Source organism: Rhinichthys klamathensis, unplaced genomic scaffold (genome assembly GCF_029890125.1).
Source record: "Rhinichthys klamathensis goyatoka isolate OS25496 unplaced genomic scaffold, OSU_Roscu_1.1 h1tg000406l_1, whole genome shotgun sequence".
Lineage (NCBI taxonomy): Eukaryota > Metazoa > Chordata > Actinopteri > Cypriniformes > Leuciscidae > Rhinichthys > Rhinichthys klamathensis.
Genome location: NW_026606907.1, coordinates 925,716 through 944,970, shown reverse-complemented (window position 1 = coordinate 944,970; position 19,255 = coordinate 925,716). Strand labels below are relative to the sequence as shown.

The 19,255-nt window shown below is 38.2% G+C and overlaps 1 pseudogene; it reads right to left on the bottom strand.

Moving 5' to 3' along the window:
* LOC130070435 (polyunsaturated fatty acid 5-lipoxygenase-like) overlaps nt 1-17,697 on the bottom strand; it is a 169,934-nt pseudogene extending 152,237 nt beyond the window's left edge.
* Nucleotides 17,698-19,255: the final 1,558 nt, after the last annotated feature.

The window sequence follows — 19,255 nt, the reverse complement described above, 5'->3', positions numbered from 1 at the left end:
TAAACTCAGGAAGAAAATTCAACACAGTAAGAGTTTATGTTGCGGCTTGTCACACGGGATGAACTGAGGCGTTCCAGGCAACATGAAGTGTTCGGTTCATCCGGATGTTTTATTGGGAACCAACCACTTGGGGTCAGTCATCTGACATGGTTTACATTAGGTCTAGTGGAGAGCTAACAGAATGGCGTCATTCAAGGTGAGACCATGGTGATGGTCATCATTCGCTCTCATAGATCCATAGTTATAGTCATAACTTAAGTTTTGTTATTGCCGGAGTATCTAAAGCTTGTGTAAAGGATTGGCCGTCTTCTGAACCGAGGTGGGGAGCAGGAACTTATTTGCATTTAAAGGGACTTGCAATTTTGCTCACACCCAAAAAGGGTAAAATTTGACAAGCTATAATAAATGATCTGGGGGTATTTTGAGCTGAAATTTCACAGACACATTCTGGGGACACCATAGATTTATATTACATCTTGTGAAAAGGGGGATAATATGTCACCTTTAAGTGGACTTTTTTAAATGGTTTAAAACATTTTTATTTTATTCAAGTAAAACACGTACAGTAACATTTATAAAATGACAAAGATCAGGGGGAAATTGTTTTCTTTATTTTATTAAAGCTTTCTTTTATTATTTTTTTATTTAGTTTATTTATTACAGGGACAGTGCATATTCATAAACATTACTGTCAATTTGCCAGAATTAGCCTAAATGCTATTTTTCATCTGCAGTCCGATGGTAAAATTAACCCTAAAAGAGATTACATATTACATTGCACTAAAAAAATTAAAATACATTTAGTAAAAATATGTATTACATTAGAATGTATAATCTAAACACATCAAAACATCAATCGGACAAACATCACGTAAAAACATGACACATTATGAGAGCTCCCAGTGGAAAAAAAGAATAGCAAATGTAACAACCATTTGAAGTGCTGTCAAAGATGTTCACAATCTAAAACATTTCCTTTAGAGCATTCATGAAACATCTTGCATGTGTATACAAGATAGTCAACGCAAAATCAATATAGATGTAAGATCTTAATATAACTGCAAGGTAAAACATAAGTCAAACGATTATCTAAAATAGACTACAAACAAAAGATCATCTGAATAGTAATAGGAATAAATGAATCAAAAGATGAGTAAATTAATTAGTATATATAATGGATATATATGGATAATATAAATGGATTAACAATCACCCCTCAGATAACATAAATACATGCACAGATGGCATTACAAATTATTATCCCTTACTTCCCAGCAACAGATTCAAATTTAAGAAGCGTTAATCAAACGCTTGTCAAAATCAATAATCAAAATCAAAAGGCAAAATGTCCTGTGTTTTACAATACTTAATATTTTAAGTAGAGCTGTTCTTCTCTCTTTAATCAAGCACACATTGGCCATAAACATTATTTATAGGCCTGGCAAAATATTTTTTCAAATTGCAACACTGTTGGGGATTTTGTCTGGGGACAAATAACAATAAGCCATTGGTAATCCCGCATTCCGGCTCTTGATTTCTTCGGTCACCTCATCTAGTTTCTTGCCGAAAGTCTTTATGGCTTTCTTCACTGGTTCCTCTGTGAAGCCCATCTCTGGATACGTGCCTAAGAACCGCTGGGGGAAAAGTAAGTTCTTCAGAAAGCAGAACAACATCTTTCTTTCTTTTTACAAGGTTAACTGACCCTTCTCTAAGCTCCGCCCCCTTGGTTACTGTCAATCACTCAGACAAGCTTATAAAACTAACAAAGAATTGTGAATTCTTCTGGGATTATTCTTGGAATGAAGTCTGACATTGCAAAGCATTTTTATTTGCAGTGTTTCTTTAAAGAACTTGTAAAATAATGCGGTAACATGATTAAGAACTGCAGATCAGCAGAGATCAGAATGAGTGCAAATGCTTTTTACATTAATCTAAACAGAGAGAAGCCGATTACACCACTGTAAAAAAAATTATATGATCAATAAGTCATATATTTTTCCATTAATTTAACCAATTTTAGCTTAATTTTATAAGTTGTACAAGATTCAACAAATTTTAAGTCAAGATTTTAAATAATGAGTTGATCTGACTTGTACAGCCAATTAATACGTTTTTAAGTTGGAGGTGGAAATGTGTTACACAGAGCTGATAACATTAGTGTGAGTGAACAGAACTCTTTCTAATTTTACTACTACATAATCACAATACTTGGAACAGTTTTCTTACTATCCCGTCTGTGACCTTAATCAAAACTTAATAAATTAAATGTCAGTGTTATATGTGCTCCAGAAACAAGATAATGATCTCTTCTATAACTTTTAGAGCATTTAGTTTAAATATATCCAAACACACAGGACGTCCATTTACTGACGAAGAGCAAACGCTTGCCTGTTAGAATTGGAAGAAATGTATTGCACTACAAAATACACAGAATAATTTGCTTAAAATGTCATTTGTAACATATGAATTACTTATTCAACACTGTTTTGAATTTTAAAATGTTACATTTTAATATCTAACACCATTAAGTGAATAGATAAATATTATGTTACTCCCCAAACATCATGACTTTTTAAATTGTGACTTAGCGAAGGGTCAGTTAAAAGAATTGCACTACCTGACTAAAAAAATACTTGTATGTTGGCAGTGCCGCATAACACATACACTGTAGCAAGCAAACAATCTACAACAAAAAGAAGAATTGAAAATGTATTTGAGCCTACATCATTTTTTTTTTTTTAAATCATCTTTGGCCTATTTCTTAACTCATACTTTGATGCTCTGTTCCCTCAGCAAGTAACAGGTTAATTATTTTTCACACTGATTTAGACTAGACTGCTGTCATGTTCTCTATTCAAATCAGACATCAAACCTCTTTCTTCTGGAAGCGACTGAGGGCCCAAACGGTTCCTAGAGCCAAGCTGGAACATCCACGATCAGGCAGACTCTCCATGATATACTTCATGTCCACTTGGCCCTTCTGGTCGGGAGGCGGCTTGCGCATGATGGAAGGACTGTTGGGGATCCAGCCATACCAGTCAAACTGCAACATAAAAGTTCACTCACAGTTTTTATCTTATAGATGTTATCCATAATGTTGCCTAGCAATTTTTAACTCTCCTGCAGATGATATGAAAGTGTGTAATCTCACCTGTCCAAAGTTGACAGCAGCATGTTGTGCTGAAGTTATGAATATCACACTGGTCAGGTACTTGACTAACTCCTCTCGAGTTTTCAGAGAGACTGGAAACAGTGGAAGTACGCATTTAACTTGTGCACACATTTAAGGGTGACTTGAAACACACAAAGATGCATATAGAATATACAAGAATACAAACAATCATGCATGCTTCCACAGACCAACACTGACATTTTGGCCCTGTTTACACCTGGTATTAAGATGCGTTTTGGTTGATTGGATCAGAAGAAGTTAATGGAGACACGTTCACGTTTACACCTGGGGCCTTATTTATAACCGTTGCGTACGCACAAAACAGGCCATGAAAGAGGCGTACGTCACTTGCGACGCATAGGTTGTGATTTAAAAAAACAAACTTGACAGGAAAATTTGCGCACCTGCACACCAGGTCAACTTGGCAGTTTCTTGGAGGATCTTGATGTCCTACTCTCAACCTTCCCTGAGGATGGTATTCCACTCATAGTTCTTGGTGACTTCAACATCCACCTAGAAAAACCTAATGCTGCTGATTTCCACACCCTGCTTGCCTCATTTGACCTCATTCGACCTCAAACGAGTATCTGCTGCGGCTATTCACAAATCAGGTAACCAATTATGCCTCGTTTCCACTGAGTGGTACGGTACGGTTCAGTACGGTACGGTTCGGGTCGGGTCGCTAAACCATGATCGGGGCTCGCGTTTCCACTGCCAACAGTACCTTACTTGATAGGCGTGGTGTATGCCGGAGAGAAGCGATCGACGTCATTTTCGCGCGAACAAAAGCGACATAGTAAACGACAATGGATGACAGACAGCAGATCTTGTTCTTGCTTCTCGGGATGTTTGTCACAAGAAACAAGCGCTGGCATTAGGCGTTTCTCAATACCAAGTAGCCACGCAAAGTCCGGCTCAGGAGAATGATCCCGAGGACGCGAGTCCAGTAATTCTGCTGATGGAACAGCGCGTTCTTGAATGCGCCACTCAGCTCGCTCTGCTACTCCGGTTATGTACATTTTAGGCAACAATAAAACGAAATATGTTATAAAACACCACTCTGCTTCTTTTCGATTTAATTTAAATACATTTGAAACATTATAAGCACACAAATGTGGTTCAGGCAACGCATAGCCTATTGATTATATTCACTGCATGTATGTAACGTTATATTTATAACAAAACTAAATATAAAACACAATCCTGCCTCTTTTCGTTTAAATTTAAAAATATTAAACATATTCCAGGCAATGAATTGCATATTGCATTGGTACAAATGTTGCAATAAACAACATTACAGATGATCTTGTAATAAAATAAAATAAATGACAAAACTATCTATTTTTGGTGAATTTCAGTTTTACAATAATAGCCATTATAAAAGTATAAGTAAAAGGTACAAAAATATATACAGTAAAGCTTTAATCACAAAGCAAACAATTCAGTCAAATATACAAATTCAGCGCTCAAATAGCCTATATGAAACTTCACTTAGCCTTCTGCCAAAACTATTGGCCAGGGAACGAATTATAGATTCACGAGACCAAAGATTGCCTGTTAGGTCTGTACAAGACGAATTATATCTCATGTTTAACCACTGTACAGAGACGTCAGAGTCAGCGGCAAACATCAGAACGGCTAGCCGGGGAAAGGCTGCTCCAGGCGGGGTACTTGAGCGCCGAGCGTCCGGTGATTGCTTGGAATGGATCTTCAAATGATCATAAATCTATAAATAAACCACAGATTTGAGCTTTAAAAAACTACTTTCTCGCCTGAAAAACTCTTAAAACTACATTTCGTGACACAATAACAGTAGTATTATATTTTAACTGTATGCTTCTAATGCCCTTGTAGCACGCGCAAGTGACGATACTCTGTCAACCAATCACCGTTCTGCAGTGAGTCTAGCTCCACCTTTTAGTACCGTACCACTGTGCTAGGTACCCCAACGGAAGGGTACCCAAAAAGTGGTACGGTACGGTTCGGCTTTTTGGTACCATTCACAACTTTTGACAGTGGAAACGCAAATAATTGCGTACCGAACCGAACTGTACCGTACCGTACCGCTCAGTGGAAACGAGGCATAAGATCTTATTTACACGCGCTACTGCTCCACTGACCATTCATTGGTCACTCCGCTGCACACCTCAGATCACTTCCTCACTCTCAACCTCAACCTGCCTCAGAACACAACACACACTTCTCCACAGGTCACCTTTCGGCGGATCCTACGCTCACTTTCACCCTCTCGCCTATCCTCTTTGGTCTCATCCACACTTCCTCCACCTGATCAGCTCTCAACACTAGATGCTAACAGTGCAACTGATACTCTTTTATCCACTTTAACATCCTGCTTGGACAACTTCTGCTCCCTTTCCTCCAGGCCAGCCCGCGCCACTCCCTCTACCCCCTGGTTATCTGATGTTCTCCGCGAACATCGTTCTAAACTCAGGGGTGCAGAGAGGAAGGGGCGCGAATCGAAAGATCCTACAGACCTTGGTCTTTATCAATCCCTCCTCTCTTCCTTCTCTGCTAATATCTCTACTGCTAAAATGACTTACTATCACAACAAAATTGACAATTCTTCTGACTCTCGTTTGCTTTACATTTACATTTTACATTTCGTCATTTAGCAGACGCTTTTATCCAAAGCAGCTTACATCTGAGGACTAAACCAAACGAGTCATCGTGAAGAGACAATAACAACCCAAGAAGTGCTCAAAGTACAAAGTTCAAACATTGCTCAGAGTAGCATAAACCAGACAAGTGAGGATTTAAAAAAAAAATGCTGTTTTCTTTTGAATGCTGTCAGGGATTCTGCATTCCGGATGAGGGTGGGCAGATCATTCCACCAGCATGGAACCGTGAATGAGAATGTTCTGGAGAGTGATTTTGTGGCTCTTTGTGAAGGTAATGACATGGCTTTTCAAAACCTTTTGTCCGCTTGATCCTATTCGCATTAATCTACTTCAAGCCATTTCTTCCTCAATTGTACCCACACTCACGCACATCATAAACATCTCTCTTCACACTGTACCTTTCCCACAGCTTTTAAGCAGGCTCGGGTAACCCCACTGCTTAAGAAACCCACTCTCAATCCAGCACATCTGGAAAATTACAGACCGGTATCCCTTCTTCCATGCGTCGCAAAAACACTTGAACGAGTTGTTTTCAACCAGATCTCTTCCTTTCTTACACAGAACAACCTCCTGGACAACAATCAGTCTGGTTTCAAAAGCGGACACTCAACTGAGACTGCCCTGCTCTCAGTAATTGAAGCTCTGAGACTGGCAGGAGCAGCTTCCAAATCCTCAGTTCTTATCCTGCTGGATCTGTCTGCTGCCTTTGACACAGTTAACCACCAGATCCTCCTGTCAATCCTAAAGATGAAGGGCATCTCGGGATCCGCACTCCAATGGTTCAAGTCTTACCTCTCAGATAGGTCTTTTAGGGTGTCGTGGAGGGGTGTGGTGTCTAAGACCCAACATCTAGCTACTGGGGTAAGTCAGAGCTACTTGTGGTCCCGGCCAACCCAACACTTCATCACAACTTGTCCAGTGAGGCTCATCATCCATAACTCCATCAAGGTCAGCCAGGAAACTTTACAGACCACATTGCTAGAACTGCCCGGTCATGTAGATTTGCCTTGCACAACATTAGGAGGATCAGGCCCTTCCTAACAGAGCATGCTACACATCTGTTTGTCCAAGCGCTTGTTCTATCCAGACTGGTATTGTAATGCTCTCCTGGCTGGTCTTCCAGCTAGCTCTGTCAAACATCTGCAACTGATCCAGAATGCTGCAGCCAGAGTGATCTTTAATGAGCCAAAGAGAGCACACGTCACTCCTCTCCTCACAAAATTGCACATTAATTTCAATGCTCTCGGACCTTTACCATGACTGTTCCCTGCTGGTGGAATGATCTGTCCAACTCAACCAGAGCGGAGTCAGTGGCCACTTTCAAGAAACAGCTGAAGACGCATCTTTTTCAGCAGCACTTGATCCAGTAACACTAACACTTTATATTCTCTTCTCTTCTAATTCTATTTTTTTATTTAAAAAATTAAAAAATTACATGGACATAGATGAAACTGAGGAGGGAGGAGGGAGGGGGGGAGGGGGAGGGGGAGGGGGGGGGGGCCTGCTAAATGAATAAATGTAAATGTAAATTAATAGATTTAAAAACTCCACTTTCAGTAAAAAGTGGTCTTAATCTAAAATAATCATTATCAATTCCACATTGCCCATAAAAAGACTGGTCATGCGGTGTAAAATAGGCTGTGTTTTAGTGACAGTTCTTAGTTTTTAGTGACTTGCATTCGACAACATGAGCGTCTACACTATGAAAGCAATCCAATTAAATGGATTTTCGACAACCACTGCAATATAAGGTGCTAAAAAAATGAAAATTTAATATCAGATAGCCCACAATCATTATGCTACATCATATTGCCTTCTACTGGATGTAAAATGCTCTGTAGTAGGCTACATTTTGTCTTTTTATTTTTTATATTATAACTACATCTGTAGTTATTTTGGTGAAAGTAACTCAAAAGTAATACAGGAGTAATGTAACTCATTACAATTCTGAGACAGTAATATTGTAAGGTAATTAATTACTTTTAAGTAACAGTAACAAGTAATCTATAATGTATTACAGTTTGGAAGTAACTTGCACAACACTGGTCTACACTATGAAAGCAATCCAATTAAATGGATTTTCGACATCCTCAGGAAGTGGTCGAAAGAGGACTAGCTCAAAACATTTAGACCCCGTTTACACCTGTGTTTAGCATCATCCTCTTGTGATGTGATTGACCAGGTGTAAACATGGCCTTTGATAAGTTAAACCTGTTCTCACTGGGAGATTTTTTCATGCCAGTGTGGCAATCCTTAACAAATCCTTGAATCTCCTCATCTCCTTGAACTTTCTCATCGCTGTCATAGTAGATTTTGACCACAGCAGACACAAAACTACAGAAAGATCAAAAAGATGACAAATTAATAAAAATAACTTTTTATTGGAGTGTATGTGGACTAATTTGTACTTTTGCACTAGTAGTACATGATCTGAACTGTTGCAACACCTACTTGTGTATTGCCTCCCAGATCATCATGCCATCATCTCTATAATAGTACTTGGGCGCATCTTTCATTCCTCGAGCCTCTATGGTCTCAGGGAAGCACAGGGACTCATGGGATAAAGTCTTCATGGCACTTCTAATCACTACATCTATCCCATGTCTATTGAGGCTACTAATCTGTGGATATCAAGAATTCAGTTAATATTTTGCCTAAATATTTTCAGCACTTATTTAGCTACTCGTTGACTTTTTGAAATTTAGAAACTATTAGGTCTGTCGGTTTAAGCAAACACCAGTTAACTAAATACAAGGTAGTCTATGAAATAGAAGTAAGAGCATTCAGCAAAAAGACAGAATATCACAAGCCAGAAAGTCAGGTAATGGCTCAGGCCATTATGAAGGTTTGTTAACACTGTGTGTGTCTTTAAACCTATATCAAGGACAGAAATGATGGTTTGCCAGACAAAGACTAAATAATCAAACATTAATTGAATCCTAGCAATATGCTGTTTATGTGTGGAAATATTAAATTAGGTGTAAAGCTACCTTGGTGATGATCCCGACTTCACTGATGAGTCTTTCACGAGCCACTGCATTGATTGCAGTTGTGAAACGAACATGAGGTTTCAGTAACTGTAAGAAGCATTTAAACATGTGCATCATAAAAACTGATTTAAAAGCATAACCTGAAACAGCTAAAGTGGTTTCCATGTCATTCCCTGGAGGTTTTTGGTTAACATTAAACCATGGATGAAAAGAAGTTAAGGACATCAGAACCAGCAACCCTTCATCAATAAATTGACATATGTGAAACTACAATCTTCAGTTTAGCCCTGAATCTAAATATTATAACTGTGTATTGAGAGACATGTACCTTGTATACAGGATGGACTGGAGGGAGCTGTCTGTGCATGGCAATTTCAAAAACCTCTGATATCATATGTGTCTTGAGAAGGTGCGTCTCCAACTGGTGTACAATGAAGTCGGCAGATTTCACCCACATCTTGGCAAGCATCCAATCATGTTCATTATCACTTGGGAGAAAGATTGGACTGTTTTCCCCTGGAGTTTGACTGAGCTGATTTAGATATAATAAAGCCAAACAGGATATTTTTACTTCGGTTAGTAAATTCACAGCAAAGGCACTTTTATTTTTTATTTATGTTTTCATTTGATACTGATTATTTATGGGACAGATACCTGAATGGCAATTGGCACAATTTGGTCCAATCTGTTCTTGTACAGCAGGCAGAGGGGTGCAGTCAAATAGACCTGATCGCTGGATGTTGGGACTCCCTCCAGTATGTCATAATCCACTATGTAGATGTTTCCTGCCTGTAAACATGTACACAGGTGCAAAGTTTAGAAGTAATAGTTCATGGGTTGAAATAACATTGATTTGAGCCATTTATGTAAGGTAAATTATGTGAAGGATGTCAGAATACACACAACAAGTAAGTCTTGAATTTGATAATTGACCGACTGTTCAAGTGATTTATGTCTTAATGTTTCTGACCTTTAATTCCTCTTGTAGTGTGACTCCTGTCTCCAGAAAGCCCTCCACCATCTCATGTGTGACTGCAAACTTGTCTGGAATTTCCTTGCACTTCCTGATCATGACAGGATTGCAGCCATTCAAAAACTGATAGCCGAACATGTAATCCTTATTCCAGTCTTGCATCACTTTCTCTGTTCAGATTTCAAAAGGGAAATTTAGTCAACTGTCTTAATAGGTATGAAAAAAAGTGCCTCTGCTTTGTTGGTTTCTTACAACAATTGATTGTTTTTTTTTGGGGGGATATAAAGTATTTGTTTAAATGAAGAAACAAACCTAGTAGAGTGTCCTTGTAATTAAAATTTCCCAATAAATTTTCAAAATCAGCCACGTCTTTCCAGGAATTAAAGAAACCTCTAACTTTGTCAAGAAATGATTCCCCAATCCTGAAACAGAGTACATACTGTATAATTATAGACATGAACACTATTTGCATAAATTTCATTCTGGAGAACTGAGGAAAATCTCAGTAACAAATCAACAAGGACTATGGATACAAACTTACACTTTCAGGAAATTGGAACGAAACTCAAAACTTTTTGCTGAATCGAACTGAACTTTTGGAGGGAGATCATCCATGCTCTTAGGGAAGCCTTCGCGCCACTCTTTCCAGCTTCAACAAGAAAAATAAAAACATTTACTGGAACAGTTACACTGTCATGTACACTTATGTTAAGTTAGTTTCACTTTCATGGACTTTTAGTTTGTTTATCATCAGTTTCCTGTTTCCTTTGTCTAATGCCGCGTTCCAGGCAACCTGTAACCCGTGTTTTTCCAACCTTATACCCGTGAAAGTGCACTGGAACGGCAGTCAAACCCGTGACTTCCCACCCGTGAACTCGTACTAGATCGATGTACTCCCAGTTACGAGTTCTGACGTCACATAGCCCGCAAAACCATACAAAACAACAATGGCAGCCCCTACGGATGTAGTGTTTCATGCAGGCGGTACACAGTGATGCTGCGTTCCAGGCAGGTTTTTGAGCACGTAAATCACGACTTCAAACCACGACTCACGACTTTGTAGCATTCCAGGCCAGTCACGCCAAACTACCTGAGCGCAATATACATACTTATTTTTTCAGACACCAGTGTTAATTTTGTCAGCAAATTTTGATTTAGTTTTAGTCTTAGTCTTTTGACTAAAATGCCATTTAGTTTTAGTCATATTTTAGTCATCTGAATTGTTTTATTTTTAGTCTAGTTTTAGTCGACGAAATACAATAACATTTTAGTCGACTAAATCTACAGTAGATTTAGTCGACTAAAATATAATGGGTTTAGTTCAATTGTAATGCGTTAATTTAGAATTTCTCTAAAATTTCCAAACCCATATACTCCCGGAGAAAACATCTATTAACCTATTAATATGAATGATTTTTAAGTTTGAACATGCAATACAGATACAGATTTAACTGCTGTTACTTAAAAAATATCTTAAAATTAAATAAAACCACTTTTCCTAAAGTACAACACAGTCTTCTTTACAAGCATTCCTTATAACTACTTGCATACATCATTCTTTCAAGCAGACATATTTATTTGTATGAATTCAATATAATTAATCCTTATTAAAGCTATTAACAAACAGTGAATGCTTTTCTCTTTTTCTTTTGTTGCTTGATCAAAATTAAGGACACGGACCGCATTAGGTTTATTGCCACTGTCACTTTAAGACGTCGGATCATGTCCAATGACATGCGGATACAATTGCACTGATGCACATCCGACACACTCACAGTTTAAGACATAACCAGCATAGTTTACATGAATACTCTCTAAAACGGACATTTAGACATACTGTTGTGTGTATTTGTCCATTCAGACACGAAAGAGAGCTCAATTCAGTAGCCTACTCGCGCGCTGTAGGTGTATTGTGCATGACTGCACGCTTCGGGTTAGGTGTGTGCGCACAGAAAACCGCACCGAATAGAACTCTTTTTTGCATCGTCACTCTTATTCAGGTCTATATGTCTGCTCTACTCATTCTCCCAGACGTTCACATGTTTTAACGTTTTATGACCGCGGGGTAGATCACGTTACAGTAGCCTACAAAACTGCGGTAAAGCCAGCCGCCACCTCGAAATGAGCGGTCAAACTAGCCGCCCCTATATTTCGTGGTGCGCGTATACACTGGCTATCACGGTAAGACCGTCAGACCGTCATCTGGATTGAAAACAATTGATCTTCCGGCGAAGGCTATTTCACATTAATTTATTCTCTCTCTCTCTCTCTCTCTCTCTCTCTCTCTCTCTCTCTCTCTCTCTCTCTCTCTCTCTCTCTCTCTCTCTCTCTCTCTCTCTCTCTCTCTCTCTCTCTCTCTCTCTCTCTATCATCTGTCTGTCTGTCTATCTATCTGTCTCTCTATCTGTCTATCTATCTATCTATCTTTCTATCTATCTATCTGTCTGTCTGTCTGTCTGTCTGTCTGTCTGTCTGTCTGTCTGTCTGTCTATCTATCTATCTATCTATCTATCTATCTGTCTGTCTGTCTGTCTATCTATCTGTCTCTCTATCTGTCTATCTATCTATCTATCTATCTATCTATCTATCTATCTATCTATCTATCTATCTATCTATCTATCTATCTATCTGTCTGTCTGTCTGTCTGTCTGTCTGTCTGTCTGTCTGTCTGTCTATCTATCTATCTATCTATCTATCTATCTATCTATCTATCTATCTATCTATCTATCTGTCTATCTGTCTGTCTGTCTGTCTTTATATTTATGTATCTGTCTATTTATAATTACCTATCTATCTATCGATCCATCCATCTATCCATCCTAAAATAAGGCTATGTGAAATAGCCTTCGCCGGAAGATCAATTGTTTTCAATCCAGATGACGGTCTGACGGTCTTACCGTGATAGCCAGTGTATACGCGCACCACGAAATATAGGGGCGGCTAGTTTGACCGCTCATTTCGAGGTGGCGGCTGGCTTTACCGCAGTCCTACAAATGTGCGCATCTACCACACACGCGCAGGACATCAGTTCTGACGGATCGCTTCCCAAATCGTCACTATCTAACATTTTCGTCTAGTTTTTATTCGTTGACGAAAATGTCAATAGATTTTCGTCATAGTCTTTGTCATTCAAAACTAGGTTTTATTTAGTTATCGTCTCGTTTTCGTCTGTGAAAAAATGTCGTTGATGAATAATTATCGTCGTTATTTTCGTCAACGAAATTAACACTGTCAGACACATAACATTGTAATACATAATCGTGTGTGTATATACATACTTATTGTTTCAGACACATAACATTGTAATACATAATCTTGTGTGTATTATTATCATTATTATTATATTATTATGAATTTGACTGCAACGTTATATTGTCCTAAAGTGTATTCTCACTGTGTACCGCCTGCAGAAACACTGCATCCGTAGGGGCTGCCATTGTTGTTTTGTATGGTTTTGCGGGCTATGTGACGTCAGAACTCGTAACTGGGAGTACATCGATCTAGTACGAGTTCACGGGTGGGAAGTCACGGGTTTGACTGCCGTTCCAGTGCACTTTCACGGGTATAAGGTTGGAAAAACACGGGTTACAGGTTGCCTGGAACGCGGCATGAGAATACACTTTAGGACAATATAACGTTGCAGTCAAATTAATACTAATATAATAATAATGATAATAATACACACAAGATTATGTATTACAATGTTATGTGTCTGAAACAATAATTATATACACACACGATTATGTATTACAATGTTGTGTCTGAAAAAATAAGTATGTATATTGCGCTAAGGTAGTTTGGCGTGACTGGCCTGGAATGCTACAAAGTCGTGAGTCGTGGTTTGAAGTCATGATTTACGTGCTCAAAAACCTGCCTGGAACGCAGCATTAGTTTCCAAAAGTCTATCATCACACCAGTTAGGCTTTTGGTTTGTTATCTTGCTTATATATGCTCTCTTGTTTTCAGTTCCCTTATTGTCTGCTATTGTTTGTGCACAGCACACTGTTTGTTTATGTTACATTGTTTTTAGCATGACCTGATTCGGAGTTAGTTAATAAACCTTGTTATTTTGATCCTTTTTGGCATTTCTTTTTCTGGACTAATGTGACAGATACCAAGAATTACATTTAAAGGTGAAGTGTTTTTATTTTTTTCTTAAAGTCCAATTTAATGTGTAGAAACAATTACAAGTAGCCTAAGACTTTTGTCAGTCGCCTTGTGATTTTCTTTTACAAAAATACAATAAATTGCAATCAATCCTTAAAATATTTTATATTTTACCAATGGCCTATTTTTGTGAATACTCTAAATAGTGTCAGCATTTCCAGAAACCAATTTTCTTGCTTTTCCAGAGTGATTACATGGCATTTACAGCTCAGTTTAACTGGTTAAAAAGGGGGAAAACTTTCCAAAACCGAGCAAATATCCAAGTCAGCGTCCAGTTTAAGTACTGTACTTCCATTGAGATTAATAGAAATCCTCCCAACGCACCAACGTTGAGCAGGGGGAAGAGCATCTAAACTGGCAAATTGCCTTTGGCATCACCAGAATAAATTGAGCGTCAGCGTCAGTTCTGGCAGGCCAGGTAGTCAAGCCGCTGCTTATGCTATTTGCTATCAACACTGTCCCGTCAGCTGATCTGCTCCAGCTGAGCCGCATTAGCTGGTTAACTCCCCTCGCTGCTCAATGGCCAAAGCTCAAACAAGGCGCCCTATTTAAAGCTCATTCACCTTGCTCATACATGCTTGCTGCTCGCTCTGCTGGCTCGCTGCTCGCTTCTGCTGCAATATTGACACAGGATTCGACGTGATTCATTCTCCATTCATCTCTGAAGTTTCACGAAGCTAAGTTCCTTTTAATATTCATTGCTAAAAGCATCAGTGGCAACATGCTTGTTGTTAATGCTATCCGTGTGGCATTTGGGCTTATCTAATAGTCGTTTTCGTAAAAATGCTATGTGATCATATTGGCAATGTGCGTTACTATTGTTGTCATTGGCAACTGATCGCGTTGCTCACGCTGGCTTTGAACACTATGCAGCGCAGATTCAAGCAGCTTGCTGTGATAGGATTTAACTTCTGCGGACTGCCTCCGGACCGTATACAGCTCATTCTTACGCATCGTGCAACAACTACGGCGGCGACACTCGCTCCGGTTTAACCCTTTAGCTATGGGGCGGTGGCTTCTGCTGCTTACGAACGATACCTCCGTCCCGATGTTCGGGATATTCTTGACGCCCAGAAAGCCATGAGCTCAAGTCTCTGATTTGTTTCGTTAATAAAACACATTTGATTATTATTTGCTCGCGCTCTGCTCAGTTAACGCCCCTGAATGCGCTATCAGCTGTTAATTTATTCATCTAGCTCGTTCTCAGAGGTGGATTAGTCATCTATCCATAGAGCTTACACTGTAGACTGTCAAACAGTTAAATACAGATAATCTAGGTAACAGCATGTTTTAGCTATTGCGGTCTTGATTAGTCATTTCAGTAATTAATTAATATTTTTACTATTATAAATCGCTAAATTAGGGCGGCTCAGTCGACACCGTTCGAGACACTCAATTTTGTTTTGGGGGGAATAGCTCATGTGGTCAAGTAAATCTTCCTCGGTATCACAGAGGATTGCCAGGTGTGGTTTTGTTTGGGGGGATATTTTAGCTCTCACAGTCTAAAACTGTGTGAGCGTTCCCTAATGCTGCTGCTGCTGTCCTCTGACTCTCTGCTATTTCATGGTGCTCATGAAAGGTCAGAGGACTCACTGAACAGAGCCATACCGCCAAATTTCAATTCAGGAACATCAACCTGTTTGCAATCTATTCAATTAAATTCTAAATTATTTTGTCTGTGTGTTCTTGACTTAATGGACCTGACAGAATTGGTCAAATTGCAAAGACTGAACACGAAAACTGAAAAGAAAGTTCCAAAAAGAACTGAACATATGCAGGTGATAATGATGGTAATGCACAATTGAGAATAATTAGTGTCCGTGAAAACAAATGAGTGACGAAAGTAGGCGAAGACAAAACATAATCCAAACCTGAGTGTGACACACACACACACACACACACTTCTGCTAAGGTCTTATGTATATGACAACATACTGTATATGTGACAATATATTTACAATATTATTGTGTCAAGCACACTGAACTGTATCTATGAATGAATAAAGAAAAAACGGCAACAAATGCATATTGTTCAAGAATGTAATTGTTTCTTCAAACCTGAATTGTTCCTGTTTAAATTCCAGTTGTCCTCTTCTTTTCTCTTTAAGAAATTTGTCGTCATCCTGAGCCAATCGAGCTAAATGAATGCACAGAGAAATATACAGCACACATTTTACACATAGAAAAGACAGCATTTAAGATCATGATTCAATAACAACTGAACAACAACAACATTTTAAAATAATAATCATTTAAAATGAATGTAGCCTACCAGTGCCTTCTCGGAAAAACCTTGGCTTTTCGTCAAGTAACCAGGACTGACAGGGGAACTCAAGGCATTTTCCAGAGGGTGTTTCCACTGTGATATGCTCACAAAACCACGAAGAAAAATTGACATAGCAGTTCTTTTCAAGTTTCAGCAGGACAATGTCTCCAAGGTCCTTCTTCACACAGACGTCGAAGGAGAACTCCTTTAATGACAACTTTTATTAGACACATTATATATGTATATATGGGGGGGGGGGGGGGGGGGGGGGCAAACCATCAAACAAACAAACAAACAAACAAACACACAATAAACATAAATACGCTAAAGCGCTAATAAATACCTAACCCTAACCCTAACCCTAACCCTAACCCTAACCCTAAGCCTAACCCTAACCCTAACCCCCAAACCATCAAACAAACAAACAAACAAACAAACACACAATAAACATATCTCCACTAGAGTCAACCGTTTATCTCAATGTTTATAGGACGTTTGGAGTGTCTATCTCAAACCCTCTAGCGCCACCTACTGTGCAGACTGACAAGAGTGACTGTAAGACGAATATGTAAATGTGCTGCGCGCTTTGAAATGCAAATGAAATCCCTTGAGATAGATCAACGTTATAATGAATAAAAACATATATATATAATTGAATGATACAAATAATAAATAATATGTTGACAAATAATAAGTTGATAACAAAAGATAGCCTATTAGCCTATATACTTTACATGAAAAATAGATCGTTATCCAGAGAGCGCTCAGTCTCTCTAGGCAGACTTTGTCCTTCTAAATAATTTGTATAAACTAATTATCTCAGATGTAGTTTCGAGAGTTTTAGACAATGGTGTGAAAAGCAACTATGATGAATAAACATTTACTTGACTGAGGCGTGATTAGTAATTAGTTTTAATGCCATTTTTATTGTTGAAAATGTCTATCTTAGCTATATTAGAATGAATGCTTCATGCTTGTGTAAAATAATGCATCACATTAAACAGCATATAAAACAAAACGGCCTAATGTTGAATGAAATGTCGACCCAGGGCGAGCTTTAGGACTGTGTCTGAATCCGAAGCAGATGTAGCCTTTAACACATGATTTTCTTCATTTGTGCTCAAAATGTTACTTTTTTTAATGAAACTTATAAAATAAAAAAAATAATTAAAAAAAAAAAGATAAAAAAAACTTTTAAAACCATTACAAATTTTAATGTTTCCAAACTTTTGACCAATAATGTATTCTATATAATAATGGAAATAAAAAATAATAATAACTTAAAATAAAAATAATCAAGTCTTTAAAGTACTTACCCTTTTAGACGGAACAAAAACATCAAAATAGGATTTGTTGACCAGGACTCTGTCACTGCTCTGCTCCTTTGAGTTTATCAGCGTCAGGTAAAGGCTGTTCGTTTTCTCAGGAATCATCTGTCTGTAAGTAGAAACAGTCACCTTGTAGGTCAACATCTTGCCCGAATGAAAGATGTAAAATCTCTGGATCCTCAGTTTATTCTTAAGCACCTTTATATGAAGTTCACTTCCAGCGCTACTCCCCCCTCCTGTGACTTTATAATGTGGGTTTGGTCTCTAAAAATGTCATGTGCATTCCTGCATATGTGATCAATATCAAGTTTCTGATCTTATAGAAGAGACGGGAATAAATGTAGAGGTATTCCTGTGGTACAGACAATCCCCTTTCTCTGATAAGCTTTTACAATCACAATTGCTATTTACAATTTACCCTTCTTAATAATATCATAAATAAAAAAGTGAAGTGTAATATAAGAGTGTATATAACTAAATTTAATTTGGATATAATACGTTCAAAATGCCCTCCCGCAATGTAGCCTATACAGTAAATTTGGGTTAAAACAAAGGGTAAAAATCTCCGTCCGAATACTCTGACTCTTATTCTTCATTAGTTCTGGAGTAGTGCATGCTTTGACTCATTAGTTTGTGCTGAAGAAATGATTAATTTAGATATTAGTACATGATTATTCAGGCTGTTATTGTAACGTGTTACAACACTCATGGTTTTTCTGTATCGATAGAGCACACTCTTTATTTTACAGGTTGTGACAGTTTGCGGTGTTGGAGACAGCTTTTCATTTTCATCGTTGCAAGGATGAATGACTCACTGTGGGTGTACGTTTGTAGGAAACGGAAACATTTTCAGTTATTTCTAAACGAAATTCAAGATTTCCAAGGAAAACAGCCTAATTGCTTGGGCAACACTGTACAATGTAAGTTATTGTGTAAATGCCCATGGCATAGCCGGAATAGGACAATTCATTTTTTAATGTTTTACTAATACTATTTTAATACTATTCATTTGAAATGTTACAAAAAAAAAGCGAAAAACCTCACAAAAAGTTTTTTTAAAACATAATCACTTTTTTAAAGCATGTAATATCACTTTTTTTTATTAATAAAAAACTATTGTTAATGTTTTTACTACAGTTGTGCAGGTTTTGGGGGGATATATGGTATAGGCCTGACTCCAAACTCTAACGCAGTTAAATCTGACCTCATTTTAATTCAGGTAACATTTTTGCATTGCAATTGTATAGCCTTGAGGTCATTCGACGATGAGAGCATGTGTAATTGAGTATTTAAAGGGATAGTTCACTTTGAAATTAATTTTTGATATGTTTTAGCTGACCTCAAGGGCATACAAGATGTAGGTGTCTTTGTGTCCGCAGTATTTTCAATTTTGACATTTTTAGGTCAAACCGTTCTTGTCTGTCAGTCATATAATGCAGGTCTATGGTGTCCACCTCAAAGAGCATGCACAGAGAAGTCCAAATTAAACATGATTTAATGACTCGTAAATGTAAGTACACATTGATGGCCTAAGACACGAAACGAGCGGTTTGTGTGAGAAAACGAACAGTATTTATATCGTTTTTACCTCTTGTAAACACAGCCACGTCCAAGTGATCTGAGGACGCGAGCGGTTCGGTCTTTTCCGGAAAGCACCGGAAGTGAAACCTCGCGCGTGTACGTCACTCATTGTTTACACAGAGCAGAGATTGTAGGTAAG